Here is a 16,376-nt window from a genome sequence, read left to right as displayed (position 1 = left end):
GATCTTGTTCATGTGCTTTTCAAATGGATGGGTTGATAGTAGATATCAAATTACTATGGCATTTACATTCCATTTATAAAAGGGATATATCCTACTGTCTTTAGCAGCTAGCCTTATCCTGGACAGGCAATCTGTGCTTCATAATAACTTTGTGACTTGAAATGTTTGCAGTCAGTAGGAATTAGCTTCTGACAGCTTTCATTTTTAAAAAAATAAACATGAATGTCATAACTGTATGCATAGAAACTAAATGCAGTGACTTTCTTTTGGAAACATATGTAGGTGAAGAAAAATTTAATAGTCTTAGAAAGCCTTTGATGTAAGGAGTAGGGAGAAGAAATACGAGAAGAGCTAACAGAAGACCAGCAGCAGAGACCCTAGGATGGTGTTGGAAGATTGTACAGAGAAGGAAAAAAGATCCAGTACGGGGAATTCTACACTTCTTACTAAATGAAGTAAGAGCAACCCTTCTCTGAGGCTTGATACTTACACTCTTACTATCTGAGATATGAATTAATTAGTTTATTCAATACTTAACAAATATTCATTCAGAACGTACCATGTGTCATTGTTTTAGGCACTGAGATGAAACGGGCAAAATAGCTTTTTAATGTATAAAGAAGTAAAATCTATCACAGAGAAGTCAGTCACATAGACAAGACCTATGTGAAATTTAACATGATGAGAAATTACTTCCCATTAATTTTTTTTCATGACAGTTTCTATATATGCCTATGAAGAAAATAAACTTTTTCCCCTATTTAAAATGGGAAGAGAGGAAGAAATAATTTTATTTTGTGACTGTCACATATACACTATAAAAACCAAGAAGATAAAGTCAGCTTTTCAGAGGAAAGACATTTTTATAAAGCTACCAAATAAACAACAATGAAAGGATGACATTAAACTTCAGTAAGATGTATAGAAAGAAATTAAATTAGATTTTTCAAGTAGACTATGTAGCAAAAGAGAGGGAAAATTTCCAAACCCATTTCACAGCTCACATGATATAAAAGTGAAATCATTGACTTTGTAACAGTTGCAAAATTACAGACATAATTTCCAACTGTAGGTTTTTCAGTTGTCTGTGAATAGTCAGTTGATTCTTAAAATTCCAAAAACAAAAAGATGTGTGTTTTTTTAATTCACTTATATTTTGTTAATCATTTTCTCTTGACAGTCATTTTATATCATTCCCTTTTGGCTTTAATAACCCCCTCCCTCTCATCCCATAGCCAGTCTGTTCACCTGATTTTGTAGATTTTACCATTTAGCTAATCTTTTGGATCTTTTTCATAGTCTCTACTATGCCACAGTTTCCTATCCATCTATTATAACAGTTTCCTTTAATTAGTTCTAACTTTTTGTTTTTTAGTTTCCAAGTCATTCTTTATATGGATAGCTAAATGGTCTTTTAAAAATGTAAATCTTACCATTATGTTTCTCCTCTTAAACTCCTGGAATGACTCCTTAGCTTATTTTAAAAGTCTGTTCTTAGTCTAGCCTAGCCTATTTTACCTCCAGCTTCTAAAAACACTGCCAGCTCAGACATTGAAATTGGATATCTTTACTCCTTTATAAGTTTTCATTCAGTTAACCCTGATTATGATTTTAGAATATTTACTTTCTTAGATTATCATTTGACATCTTTTCTAAATTTAAAAATTCTCAGAGAATTGGGGAACTCCAGAAAAATTTTCAATATTAGTGTGAGAATTACGGCTCTACTTCTTACTTGTCCTAAAATGATATCACATTTAAAAGAGGATCCTATATCTTCAGATAATGGATATCAGCTTCAGAACATATGAAGCAAAACTAGGCAGAACTAGGAGACATGCCCACAATACTGGAAGATTTTAACAGGTTTCCCTCACTAACTCATAGAATAAAAAAAAATACATTAAGGAAATAGATGATTGAATAAAATTATTAGCATCACACTCATTAGGATGGCTATTATCAGAAATAAAACCAAAATTGAAAATATTCATCTTAAAATTAATATGGAATCTCAAGGGAACTCAAATAGCCAAAACAATCTTGAGAAAGAAGAACAAAGCTGGAGGCTTCCCATTTGCTGACCTCAAAACATATTACAAAGCTGCAGAATCAAAACATTGTACTGGTGTAAAGACATACATATAGACCAATGGAATAGAATGGAGAGCACAAAAAGATCCTGACATACATGATTTTCAAGATGTGCCAAGACCATCCCATGGGGAAATGTGGTTGGAAAAACTCAATATTGGTATGCAAAACAATGAAGTTTGACCCTTACCTCACACTGGAAAAATTAAATCAAAATGGATCAAAGACCTAAATGTAACAACTAAAACTATGACACACTTAGAAGAAAAATAGGGGGAGGGCTTCATGACATTAGATTTGACAATTTCTTGGATGTGACACCAAAAGCATAGGCAACAAAAGAAAAAATAGGTAACTAAAGGTCTCTAAATCAATCACTAATAAAATGTTAAAAAATCATTATCAGGGCTTCCCTGGTGGCACAGTGGTTGAGAGTCCGCCTGCCGATGCAGGGGACACGGGTTTGTGCCCCGGTCTGGGAAGATCCCACATGCCGCGGAGCGGCTGGGCCTGTGAGCCATGGCCACTGGGCCTGCGCGTCTGGAGCCTGTGCTCCGCACGGGAGAGGCCACAACAGTGAGAGGCCTGCGTACGGTATCTGCAGTATTAGTGGAAGAAATTTTACCTTTAAGCAAATCAGCTGTGTGATTTACTTGACAATATAGCTTAGATAAAGGTCAATTGAGAATGGGCACATGTAGGGAGAAATAACTAAGCTGCTCTGGAATTAATACTCTCCTTGTTCAACCTACTGATATAATTCTAATCTTTTTATAACAGTATTGCATTTGGTAGCCAGCCTGAAGAACTTAATTATTCTTGTTCGATCTGTTGTTTTATTCTCACAAGTCTTAATATACTGAATAATAGAAAATGCTAGGATTCTTGCAGCCATCCAATATAGACATAAAGCATATAAACTGATTACTAAGGTTTAAAGTTGGCATTTAGCACAATTTATCAGATTTCTACTTATTTGTTAACTTTTTCCTGGAAACAATTTAAAGCTGCAAAAGATACCATCCTTTAAATATGCCAGTAAGCTGTTTCTTTCCATTCTATCAATACTTTGATTTCTTATTTTGGATGAAATCCATCAGTTATACTCATTATTAAAACAAAAAAAGGAAAGAAAATATTAAGCATCTTGGAGCATTTATTGAGCTAGAAGCCACCCAGCAGTGTCTGCATAAAGTAGTCCCTGAATGATAAAGATAAATTACAACTTTGCACAGATAATAGGCTCTTAAATTCCTGTTGAATTGTTAAATAAAATCTAAAGTTGACATACAGGCACAAATTGGTTAATTAGGTATGAATGAACAGCAAATTTTAAATTTACATTATAGAGAAGATTAAGGATAAATGCATTTTAAGTTTAGAAGCAAACTACCTAATCATTTGTTAAGTTGAGCACTTGAGAAAAATCATGAAGGAAAGACTAAATAGAGTGCTCTCATTCTGCATTGGTTTCTGCATATTTTAATTTTCTTATCTAACTATAAATATAGCTCATTTAAAAGCAGTCTAGAAAGGAAGTCAAACACTTATATGTATTTAGTGTAGCAGCACTGAAATGGGTTTTTTCATATGCTTTTTCATTTCATCATTAAAACCATCCTATGAATTATAATATTATTACCATCAACATGAACAGATGATAAAATGATAGATTATTTAACTGATTTGCCTTAATTTTAAAATCTCATAGGAAATGAAGCCAAAATTTAAATCCAGAGCTACGATTGATATTCAACTGATACACAAACAGCCATACTAGTTTTTAAATAATTTAAATATTTTAAATAATTTGAATATTGGTACTATCTAGGACAGCTTTAACGCTGAAGTTCATATTATTTTCATTATTTCATAATATAAATATTCACTCAGTATTCTTTTAAGTGCTAGGGATGCAGTGGTTAACAAGATAGACTGACCTGCCAGTGGATTTTCCTTGTCTTGTAGAGGACCTCATTAAATAAACTACAATACAGTGTGTTGAGCGGCATGGAGAGGGGGTAGAGATTGCTGGGGGCACACGGTAGGGGCATTGACTCTTACTCAGTAATTTTTCAGATTGGCTTAGACATCACCTCTTCTCAGTAGCCTGACACACCCTCTACCTGGAAGTCTCAGGTGTGCCCCATACACTTCCAAATCATTCTGCATTGGTCTCATAATAGCACTTAATGTTACTTGAGGAGAGGAATTTTGTCTTTCCTTTAGCATTATCTGGCTCATAGCAAACCCTCAAGAAGTATTTTAGAACAAAGAAAATAGAATTGAGGTCTGAAGCAGCAGCAAGCAAGTGAGAGAACAGTTTTACATAAGCTTTTAGGTATTGAGGTGGGAAATGACAGAGATAATCCTTGTAATGTAGGAGGAAAGTTTATCTTTTCAGACTGAGGAGAATGGTCTGGGATTTAAAAAGGTTTAGAATAATCACTGAAGAATTGCAAGAGGAAAAAGAGAATACATAAAAAGGATAGCCTTAAAGATGTGCTGAGGCCTCATCTGAGGTTGAAGTCTCTGAATTTGTAGTGGTACCAATAGGCGTGACTACATAATATCCTCCAAGAATCAGCAACTCAGATTCAAGACCTCGACGACCAAGGGTGTATTCCTTTGTTTTTAAATTAAATTAAATTAATTTTTTATATAGCAGGTTCTTATTAGTTACCTGTTTTATACATATTAGCATATATATGTCAATCCCAATCTCTCAGTTCACCCCCCCCCATCACCAACCCCCTGCTTTCCCACCTTGGTGTCCATATGTTTGTTCCCTACACCTATGTCTCTATTTCTGCCTTGCATACCGGTTCATCTGTACCATTTTTCTAAATTCCACATAGATGTGTTAATATACGATATTTGCTTTAATCGTTCTGACTTACTTCACTCTGTATGACAGTCTCTAGGTCCATCCATGTCTCTACAAATGTCCCAATTTGGTTCCTTTTTTTGGCTGAGTAATATTCCATTCTATATATGTACCACATCTTATTTATCCATTCATCTGTAAATGGACATTTAGGTTGCTTCCATGACCTGGTTATTGTAAATAGTGCTGCAATGAATTGGGGTGCATGTGTGTTTTTTTTTTTCTCTTTGTTATCTTTACTTTTTTAAAATATCTTTTTTGGAGTATAATTACTTTACAATGTTGTGTTAGTTTCTGCTGTATAACAAATTGAATCAGCTATACATATACATATATCCCCATATCCCCTCCCTCTTGTGTCTCCCTCCCTCCTCCCTATCCCACCCCTCCAGGTGGTCACAAAGCACCAAGCTGATCTCCCTGTGCTATGCAGCTGCTTCCCACTAGCTATCTATTTTACATTTGGTAGTGTATATATGTCAGAGCTACTCTTTCATTTTGTCCCAGCTTACCTTTCCCCCTCCACATGTCCTCAAGTCCATTCTCTATGCCTGCATCTTTATTCCTGCCATACCCCTGGGTTCATCAGAAAAAAGTTTTGTTTTGTTTTTTTTTTTAGATTCCATATATGTGTGTTAGCATACAGTGTTTGTTTTTCTCTTTCTGACTTACTTCACTCAGTATGACAAACTCTAGGTCCATCCACCTCACTACAAATAACTCAGTTTTGTTTCTTTTTATGGCTGAGTAATATTCAATTGTGTATATGTGCCAAATCTTCTTTTCCGTTCATCTGCCGATGGACACTTAGGTTGCTTCCATGTCCTGGCTATTATAAACAGTGCTGCAATGAACATTGTGGTACTTGACTCCTTTTGAATTATGGTTTTCTCAGGGAATATGCCCAGTAGTGGGATTGCTGGGTTGTATGGTAGTTCTATTTTTAGTTTTTTAAGGAGCCTCCATACTGTTCTCCACAGTGGCTGTATCAATTTACATTCCCACCAATAGTGCAGGAGGGTTCCCTTTTCTCCACATCCTCTCCAGCATTTATTGTTTCTAGATTTTTTGGTGATGGCCATTCTGACTGGTGTGAGGTAATACCTCATTGTGGTTTTGGTTTGCATTTCTCTGATGATTAGTGATGTTGAACATACTTTCATGTGTTTGTTGGCAATCTGTATATCTTCTTTGGAGAAATGTCTCTTTAGGTCTTCTGCCCATTTTTGGATTGGGTTGTTTGTTTTTTTGATATTGAGCTGCATGAGCTGCTTGAATATTTTGACGATTAATCCTTTGTCAGTTGCTTCATTTGCAAATATTTTCTCCCATTCTGAGGGTTGTCATTTCGTCTTGTTTATGGTTTCCTTGCTGTGCAAAAGCTTTTAAGTTTCATTCGGTTCCATTTGTTTATTTTTGTTTTTATTTCCATTTCTCTAGGACGTGGGTCAAAAAGGATATTTCTGTGATTTATGTCAAAGAGTATTCCTTGTATGTTTTCCTCTAAGAGGTTGATAGTGTCCGGCCTTACATTTAGGTTTTCTATCCATTTAGAGTTTATTTTTATGCATGGTGTTAGGGAGTGTTCTAATTTCATTCTTTTACATGTAGCTGTCCAGTTTTCCCAGCACCACTTACTGAATAGGCTGTCTCTTCTCCATTGTATATTCTTGCCTCCTTTATCAAAGATAAGATGACCGTATATGTGTGGGTTTTTCTCTGAGCTTTCTATCCTGTTCCATTGATCTCTATTTCTGTTCTTGTGCCACTACCATGCTGTCCTGATTATTGTAGCTTTGTAGTATAGTCTGAAGTCAGGAAGCGTGATTCCTCCAACTCTGTTTTTCTTTCTTAATATTGCTTTGACTATTCGGGGTCTTTTGTGTTTCCATACAGATTGTGAAATTTTTTTGTTCTAGTTCTGTGAAAAATGCCATTGGTAGTTTACTAGGGATTGCATTGAACCTGTAGATTGCTTTGGGTAGTATAGTCATTTTCACAATGTTGATTCTTCCAATCTAAGAATATGGTATATCTCTCCATCTGTTTGTATCATCTTTAATTTCTTTCATCAGTGTCTTATAGTTTTCTGCATACAGGTTTTTGTCTCCCTAGGTAGGTTTATTCCTAGGTAGTTCATTCTTTTTGTTGCAGTGGTAAATGGGAGTGTTTCCTTAATTTCTCTTCCAGATTTTTCATCATTAGTGTATAGGAATGTGATAGATTTCTGTGCATTAATTTTGTATCCTGCTACTTTACCAAATTTGTTGATTACCTCTAGTAGTTTTCTGGTAACATCTTTAGGATTTTCTATGTATAGTATCATGGCATCTGCAGACAGCGACAGTTTTACTTCTTCTTTTCCAATTTGGATGCCCTTTATTTCCTTTGCTTCTCTGATTGCTGTGGCTAAAACTTCCAAAACTAGGTTGAATAACAGTGGTGAGAGTGAGCATCCTTGTTTTGTTTCTGATTTTAGTGGAAATGGTTTCAGTTCTTCACCATTGAGAACAGTGTTGGCTGTGGGTTTGTCATATATGGCCCTTATTATGTTGAGGTAAGTTCCCTCTATGCCTACTTTCTGGGGAGTTTTTATCATAAAATAGCTGTTGAATTTTGTCAGAAGCTTTTTCTGCATTTGTTGAGATGATCATATGGTCTTTATCCTTCAGTTTGTTAATATGGTTTATCACATTTATTGATTTGCGAATACTGAAGAATCCTTGCATGTCTGGGGTAAGCCCCACTTGATCATGGTGAATTATCCTTTCAATGTGCTGTTGGATTCTGTTTGCTAGTATTTTGTTAAGTATTTTTGCATCTGTGTTCATCAGTGATATTGGCCTGTAGTTTTCTTTTTTTGTGACATCTTTGTCTGCTTTTGGTATTAAGGTATGGTGCCCTTGTAGAATAAAATTAAGAGTGTTCCTCCCTCTGCCATATTTTGGAAGAGTTTGAGAAGTATATGTGTTAGCTCTTCTCTAAATGTTTGATAGAATTCACCTGGGAAGCCTTTGGTCCTGGGCTTTTGTTTGTTGGAAGATTTTTAATCACAGTTTCAATTTCAGTGCTTGGAATTGGTCTCTTTATATTTTCTATTTTTGCATGATTCAGTCTTGGAAGATTGTGCTTTTCTAAGAATTTGTCCCTTTCTTCCAGGTTGTCCATTTTATTGGAATATAGTTTCTTGTAGTAATCCCTTATGAATCTTTGTGTTTCTGCAGTGTCAGTTGTTACTTCTCCTTTTTCATTTCTAATTCTGTTGATTTGAGTCTTCTCCCTTTTTTTCTTGATGAGTCTGGCTAGTGGTTTATCCATTTTGTATATCTTCTCAAAGAACCAGCTTTTATTTTTAGTTTTATTGACTTTGCTATTGTTTCCTTCATTTCTTTTTCATTTATTTCTTATCTGATCTTTATGATTTCTTTCCTTCTGCTAACTTTGGGGTTTTTTTGTTCCTCTCTCTAATTGCTTTAGGTGTAAGGTTAGGTTGTTTATTTGAGATTTCTTTTGTTTCCTGAGGTAGGATTTTATTACTATAAACTTCCCTCTTAGAACTGCTTTTGCTGCATCCCATAGGTTTTGGGTCATTGTGTTTTCACTGTCATTTGTTTCTATGTATTTTTGATTTCCTCTTTGATTTCTTCAGTGATCTCTTGATTATTTAGTAGCATATTATTTAGCCTCCATGTGTTTGTATATTTTACATTTTTCTCTGTAATTGATATCTAGTCATATAGTGCTGAGGTCAGAAAAGAAACTTGATACAATTTAAATTTTTTAAAATTTACCAAGGGTTGATTTGTGACTCAAGATATGATCTATCCTGAAGAATGTTCCTTGAGCACTTGAGAAAAAAGATTATTCTGTTGTTTTTGGATGGAATGCACTATAAACATCAATTAAATCCATCTTGTTTAATGTATCATTTAAACTTCTATTTTCTTACTTATTTTCATTTTGGATGATCTGTCCATTGGTGAAAGTGGGGTGTTAAAGTTCCCTACTATTATTGTGTTATTGTCGATTTCCCTTTTTATGGCTATTAGCGTTTGCCTTATGTATTGAGATGCTCCTATGTTGGGTGCATAAATATTTACAATTGTTATATCTTCTTCTTGGATTGATCCCTTGATCATTATTTAGTGTCCTTCTTTGTCTCTTGTAATAGTCTTTATTTTAAAGTCTGTTTTTTCTGATATGAGAATTGCTACTCCAGCTTTCTTTTGATTTCCATTTGCATAGAATATCTTTTTCCATCCCCTCACTTTCAGTCTATATTTGTCCCTAGGTCTGAAGTGGGTCTCTTGTAGACAGCATATATATTGATCTTGTTTTTATATCCATTTAGCCAGTATTTGTTGGAGCATTTAATCCATTTATGTTTAAGATAATTATCAATGTGTCTGTTCCTATTACCATTTTCTTAATTGTTTTGGGTTTGTTTTTGTAGGTCTTTTCCTTCTCTTGTGTTTCCTGCCTAGAGAAGTTCCTTTAGCATTTGTTGTAAAGCTGGTTTGGTGGTGCTGAATTCTCTCAACTTTTGCTTGTCTGTAAAGGTTTTAATTTCTCCATCGAATCTGAATGAGATCCTTGCTGGGTAGAGTAATCTTGGTTGTAGGTTTTTCCCTTTCATCTCTTTAAATATATCCTTCCACTCCTTTCTGGCTTGCAGAGTTTCTGCTGAGAGATCAGCTGTCAACCTTATGGGGATTCCCTTGTATGTTATTTGTTGTTTTTTCCTTGCTGCTTTTAATATTTTTTGTTTATATTTAATTTTTGATAGTTTGATTAATATGTGTCTTGGTGTGTTTCTCCTTGGATTTATCCTGTATGGGACTCTCTGGACTTCCTGGACTTCCTTTTCCATGTTAGGGAAGTTTTCAACTATACTCTCCTCAAATATTTTCTCAGACCCTTTCTTTTTCTCTTCTTCTTCTTGGCACTCTTAATTTGAATGTTGATGCGTTTAATGTCCCAGAAGTCTCTGAGACTGTCTTCAATTCTTTTCATTTTTTTTCTTTATTCTGCTCTGTGGCAGTTATTTCCACTATTTTATTTTCCAGGTCACTTATCCGTTCTTCTGCCTCAGTTATTCTGCTATTGTTTTCTTTTAGAGAATTTTAAATTTCATTTATTGTGTTCATCATTGTTTGTTTGCTCTTTAGTTCTTTGAGGTCCTTGTTAAATGTTTCTTGTATTTTCTCTATTTGCAAGATTTTGTATCATCTTTACTATCATTACTCTGAATTCTTTTTCCAGTAGACTGCCTATTTCCTCTTCATTTGTTTGGTCTGGTGGGTTTTTACCTTGCTCCTTCATCTGCTGCATATTTCTCTGTCTTCCCATTTTGCTTAACTTACTGTTTTTGGGGTCTACTTTTTGCAGCCTGCAGGTTCGTTGTTCCCTTTGTTTTTGGTGTCTGCCCACAGTGGGTACGGTTGGTTCAGTGGGTTGTGTAGGCTTCCTGGCGAAGGCGACTGGTGCCTGTGTTCTAGTAGGTGGGGCTGGATCCTGTCTTTCTGGTGGACAGGGCTGCGTCCAGTGGTGTGTTCCGGGATGTCTGTGAATTTAGTATGATTTTAGGTAGCCTCTCTGCTAATGGGTAGAGTTGTGTTCCTGTGTTGCTAGTTGTTTGGCATGGGGTGTACAGCACTGGAGCTTGCTGGTCCTTGTGTGGAACTGGGTCTTAGCGTTGAGATGGAGATCTCTGGCAGAGCTCTCATTGATTGATATTACATGGGGCTGGGAGGTCTCTGGTGGTCCAATATTCTGAACTAGGCTCTCCCACCTCAGAGGCTCAGGCGCAACAGCAGGCTGGAGCACCAGGACCCTGTCAGTCACACAGCTCAGAAGAAAAGGGAGAAAAAAATTTTTTTAATTAAAAAATATTAAAAAAATATAGAGCAACCCAACTGATAAATTCACCAGTGACAACAAGCAGTAGAAACTATACTAAGATAAACATAAAAATCAGAAACAAATCAGTTGCAGACAGCAAACCCCACATTTACCATTGCTCCCCAAATCCACCACCTCAATTTTGGGTTGATTCGTTGTCTATTCTGGTATTCCACAGATGCAGGGTAATTCACGTTTATTGTGGGGATTTAATCCGCTGCTCCTGAGGCTGCACAGAGAAATTTCCCTTTCTCTTCTTTGTTCGCACAGCTCCTGGGGTACAGCTTTGGTTTTGGCCGTGCCTCTGCATATAGGTTGCCCTCAGGCTTCTTTTCCTGCCTGGACAGGACGGGGTTAAAGCAGCAGCTGATTAGGGGCTCTGGGTCACTCCTGCCAGGGCAAAGGGAGGGATAGGGTAGTTACAATTGGAATGCCGGGCGAGTCTGTGGTGGCAGAGGCTGGCGTTGACGTTGCAACAGCCTGAGGCACCCCGTGTGTTCTCCCAGGGAAGTTGTCCCTGGATCACAGGATCCTGACTGTGGCGTGTTGTACAGGCCCCCAGGGTGGGGCCTGTGGATAGTGACCTGTGCTTGCACACAGGATTCTTGGTGGCTGCAGCAGCAGCATTAGTGTTTCATGCCTGTCTCTGGGGTCTGAGCTGATAGCTACGGCTCACTCCCATCTCTGGAGCTTGTTTAGGCAGTGCTCTGCCTTCTGTGGGCAGACAGGGAAGGAATACCCTCTCCTCTTGCACCCCGAAACAGTGGTCTCTTGCCTTAGGCAGGTCCAGAGTTTTTCCTGGACTCTCTCCCGGCCAGCTGTGGCACACTAGCCCCATTCAGGCTGTGTTCATGCAGCCCACCCCAGTCATCTCTCTGGGATCTCACCTCCTCCGCCATCTTGAAGGTCCCCCACATGTGTCTTTTTGAATTATGGTTTTCTCTGGGTATATGCCCAGTAGTAGGATTGCTGGGTCATATGGTAATTCTATTTTTAGTGTTTTAAGGAACCTCCATACTGATCTCCATAGCAGCTGTATCAATTTACATTCCCACCAACAGTGCAAGAGGGTTCCCTTTTCTCCACACCCTCTCCAGCATTTGTTGTTTTGTAGATTTTCTGATGATGCCCATTCTAACTGGTGTGAGGTGATACCTCACTGTAGTTTTAATTTGCAGTTCTCTAATAATTATTGATATTGAGCAGCTTTTCATGTGCCTCTTGGCCATCTGTATGTCTTCTTTGGAGAAATGTCTATTTAGGTCTTCTGCCCATTTTTAGATTGGGTTTTTTGTTTTTTTAATATTGAGCTGCATGAGATGTTTATATATTTTGGAGATTAATCCTTAAGCCTGTATTCTCTAAGAATGCTTCTGGCCTCAACTAATTGGGAAGACAAATAGTGATTTAAAAGGTAAAGGTTTATTTCCTCACATATCCAGAAGAGCAGGTATATAGAGTGAGGGTAAGATTCCTAAAGTTAAAAACTGCAGCAACAACAACAAAAATAGCAGTTCCAGGATGTTTCTATGAGTTCTTTCCTGAATATCAACAATTGGAAATGGGTTTTCTGTTTGTCTGAAATCTTGTTTTGTACAATAAATGCTTTTTATATTAAAATTGATTGTTGAAATAAAAGTTTAGAAGGAAAATATCTCTCTGTTGTTTCCAAAACCTTTTTTTGTTTTACGCTGAATGTTACTGACACAAATGAATACTTGAACATCATTAAGGAACCCAGGACATCAAAAGAAATGATTGTATACTTTAAATGGGTGAATTCTGTAGTATGTGAATTATATCTCAAAGCTGTTAAAGCAAAAGAAACGAAGAGAAAAATGGAAACTCCCCCCCTGCCCCCAAACATAGCAAAACTTTAAGAATAGAAAAATTTGACCATTTGCTGTAAAGAAGATTCTTAGGAAGTAGCTTTCTGGTATTGGGGTAGAGGATAAGGTGAATTGTATTGGATCCTAATCTTCCACCAAAATTATTAGGTAAGTCAAGTTCATTTCTTTATACCAGGCTCCATCTCTCAACCACCTGCTTAATATACATGTCATAACTTGCTCTGATCCCCCAGTGCTTTCAAGCTTTCTCTTCTGTTTACATATCTCTCAGCCCCATTCACAGGAAAGCAAAAACAACTACTCAAAGAGTTACCTAAAATTTTTTCTTCATTTCCTTACTTAATAGTTACAGTTCGGCATGCTCCAATCAGGACTTCATTCCCAGCACTAACCTAACATTGCTCTCAGATCATCAATGACTTCCATGTTTAAATCCAGTGGCAACTTCTCTGTCCTCTTGACTGAAATTCTAAACAACATCTAATGCGATCAACCATTCTGTCTTTCTGGAAACATAAATGTCACTAACTTTGATCTAGTTACTTAAGCTGAAAACTTAGTAGTCAGTCTTGATCCCTGTCTTTCCCTTATTCACTATAGGCAATACAGCAATGAGTCTTACCTGTTCTACCTCTAAAACATGCATGGAATAAGTCCATTTGTCTTCAGAGCCGTATTTCTACCCAGGGCCAAAACATCGTCTCCCTACTCAAATATATTCTTTATACTGTCATATATTTTAAAAATATATACTTTGTTGAACTATACCATATATACAAAAATTATAGATGAAAAGCTCAAAAATTATTACAAAGTAAATACACTCGTATAACCACATTCAGGTTAGGGATGAATATCTTCCCCTCACATATTACCTGTCAATAGTTGTCTGGACCCTAGAAGAGCATTGCCAGCCCCACAGAAGCTACCTCATGGCCCCTTGACCCAAAGCTAACTGCCATTCTAACTTTTAACACCACGAATTAGTTCCACTTGTTTTAAATATATGTATGTATAGGTGTATATACACATACATGGTATCATGTAGTGTGTATTCTTATATCTGGCTTCTTTTATTCAGTATGTTTCTGAGATTCACTCAAGTTTTGTGTCTCAACAGTTTGTTCATTCTTCTTGCTATGTAGTATTCCACTGTATGAGTATACCACATTTCATTTTTGTTCTACAGATTATAAATATTTGAATTGTTTACAGGTTTTGGGTATGAATGTTCTTGTACATATCTTGAGATAGATATAGATATTAGATATAGATGTTTGGTATGTATGTACTTAGAAGTATGTTCAAATTTAGTAGATAATGAAAAACAAATTTGCCAATGATCATACTAATTGGCAACTCAACCAAATGTGTATGAGAGTTCCAGTCTGTTTTTATCTTTGCCAGCACTTGGCATTGTCAGTCTTTCTAACACTGGCATTGCTGGTGTGTTGTGGTATCTCATTGTAGGTTTAATTTGCATTTCCTTTACAATTCTTAAGTTTGAGGACCTTTTCATATTTGTTGGTCATTTAGATTGCCTCTTTTGTGAAGTACCTGTTCAAGTCTGTTGGCTGTTTTTCTATTTGGTTCTCTGATTTTTTCCTAATTGATAGTAGATCTGGACAGGAAATCTTCCCTGCACTTACTACCTGTCACACTGGCTTCATTTTTGCCCTTCAAATAGGCCAAAAATTTCCTCTTTTCAAGGCTCTTTATGGGCCGTGTCTTCAATTTTCAAGTCTCGGCCCAAATGTCATACATCCATATAAACCTTCCTCGACCAAACCTCCTCCAACACACACACCTTCCTATCGTATCACCCTATATTTCCCTTTAGTATTTATCAATATCTGACATTATTTATTTATTGGTTTGCTTATGTATACTATTTCCCCTCTTACTGGAATTTTAACTCATGCCTGCTGTGTCTGTGTTTATTCACTGGTGTTTCCTTAGTACCTAGAACTTTTGTGCAACATATGAGAGGTACACAGTAATTATCTGTTTAAAAAAATGAATGAGGGGCTTCCCTGGTGGCACAGTGGTTGAGAGTCCGCCTGCCGATGCAGGGGATGCGGGTTCGTGCCCCGGTCCAGGAGGATCCCACATGCCGCGGAGTGGCTGGTCCCATGAGCCATGGCCGCTGAGCCTGCGCATCCGGAGCCTGTGCTCCGCAACGGGAGAGGCCACCACAGTGAGAGGCCCGCGTACCGCGAAAAAAAAAATAAAAAAAAAAAAGAATGAGCGAAGGAACAAATTAATATCTAGTTTGAGGTATTGTCCATATTGTTATATTTAAAGAAAACCAGATTTTTATTCCAAAGGAATATATGTTTTTGTAGGTTAAGGTCAATTTTCTTGAACTAGGAATATTGCTTGACCCTTCTTATATATATTATAATCACATTCCTAGAGACTAAGATTATTGAACCCTTAATTATCTTCATTTTCCAAGGTAACTGTAAAATTAGCCATTATTGGCATATTACCTGATGCAGCTTTACAATTCTAAAATTTACAAGTGTATAAAACATTTTTACAATTTAACTTTTGCAACAAGAAGTTACAATTTATCAGAAACTAAGACTTTGGGTACACAAGTGTTTAGAGAGACAATGGAGATTGAAACCATTTTTATTGAAAATTTATAGTTTGGTGGTTTATTTGGAAACCTGTTTTCATATTTTAAAAGTTCTCTAGAATTTTCAATAACTGATTTTAATTGAAAGTCTGATATATAAGCTGTAATTATGAACAAAATGTATAGAAAAATAATACTAAATCTGATAAATTAATTTTCTGCAGCAAAATTTTCTGCAGGTCGTCACCATTTTGATATATGTAGGTCTAATACTAAATACGTTTTTTCACAATGTTTATTTCAAAGATAGATAATGTTATGTTGCTAAAACATCTTTAGAAATAACTTTTAAATGTTAATTTTGTAATTTTACATTTATATTATCCCTGAATAGACCACGGAATGGACACTTGTTTACAGTATGAGAGCTGAAGCAAGAAGGCAGAGTGTTACCTTGCAAACATGCAGCAAATATTGATATTGGAGGTTACAAATAATTTATAGTGAGTAGGCAAAATTGCAAATATGGAATCTGCAAGTAATGAGGATTGATTGTATAATTATATGAAATAATACAATATTTAAATTTCCATTTAAAAACTTTGGAAGATAGAGGAGAAAACAATTCATAATTTTATCACCATAAGATTTTTATTTTCTATATTTTCTTCTACTTTTTGTCTCTGATATATATATATTTTCAAATATTGCATAGATACCTACTCTTTTTGTCTTCCACCCCAATTTACCTCTAGAAAATCTTCCTCCTCCACTGTATTTTGGGTGGGGTGGTCTCTACATCTTTCTCCAGAGATGGGTATGTGACCTGTGCCTAAAAATTAGCACATGATATTCACCAGCTATTGTCACTGACACTGGGATAGACATATGCCCACTTAGAACCAGTGTGATGCCCTGAGTTTTTTGTGGACTCCTGGAGAAGAGACACTCCTTTCACACTGGACTTGAACTTGCTGCCATCTTCTTTCACATGAAACCTAAGACTGAACCTAATGCAGAAGGAGGCAAAGTAGAGAGACTAAGGGAAACCAAGTCCTGA

The sequence above is a fragment of the Phocoena phocoena genome, chromosome 10, assembly GCF_963924675.1.
Source record: "Phocoena phocoena chromosome 10, mPhoPho1.1, whole genome shotgun sequence".
NCBI lineage: Eukaryota > Metazoa > Chordata > Mammalia > Artiodactyla > Phocoenidae > Phocoena > Phocoena phocoena.
This window is presented reverse-complemented; position numbering follows the sequence as displayed.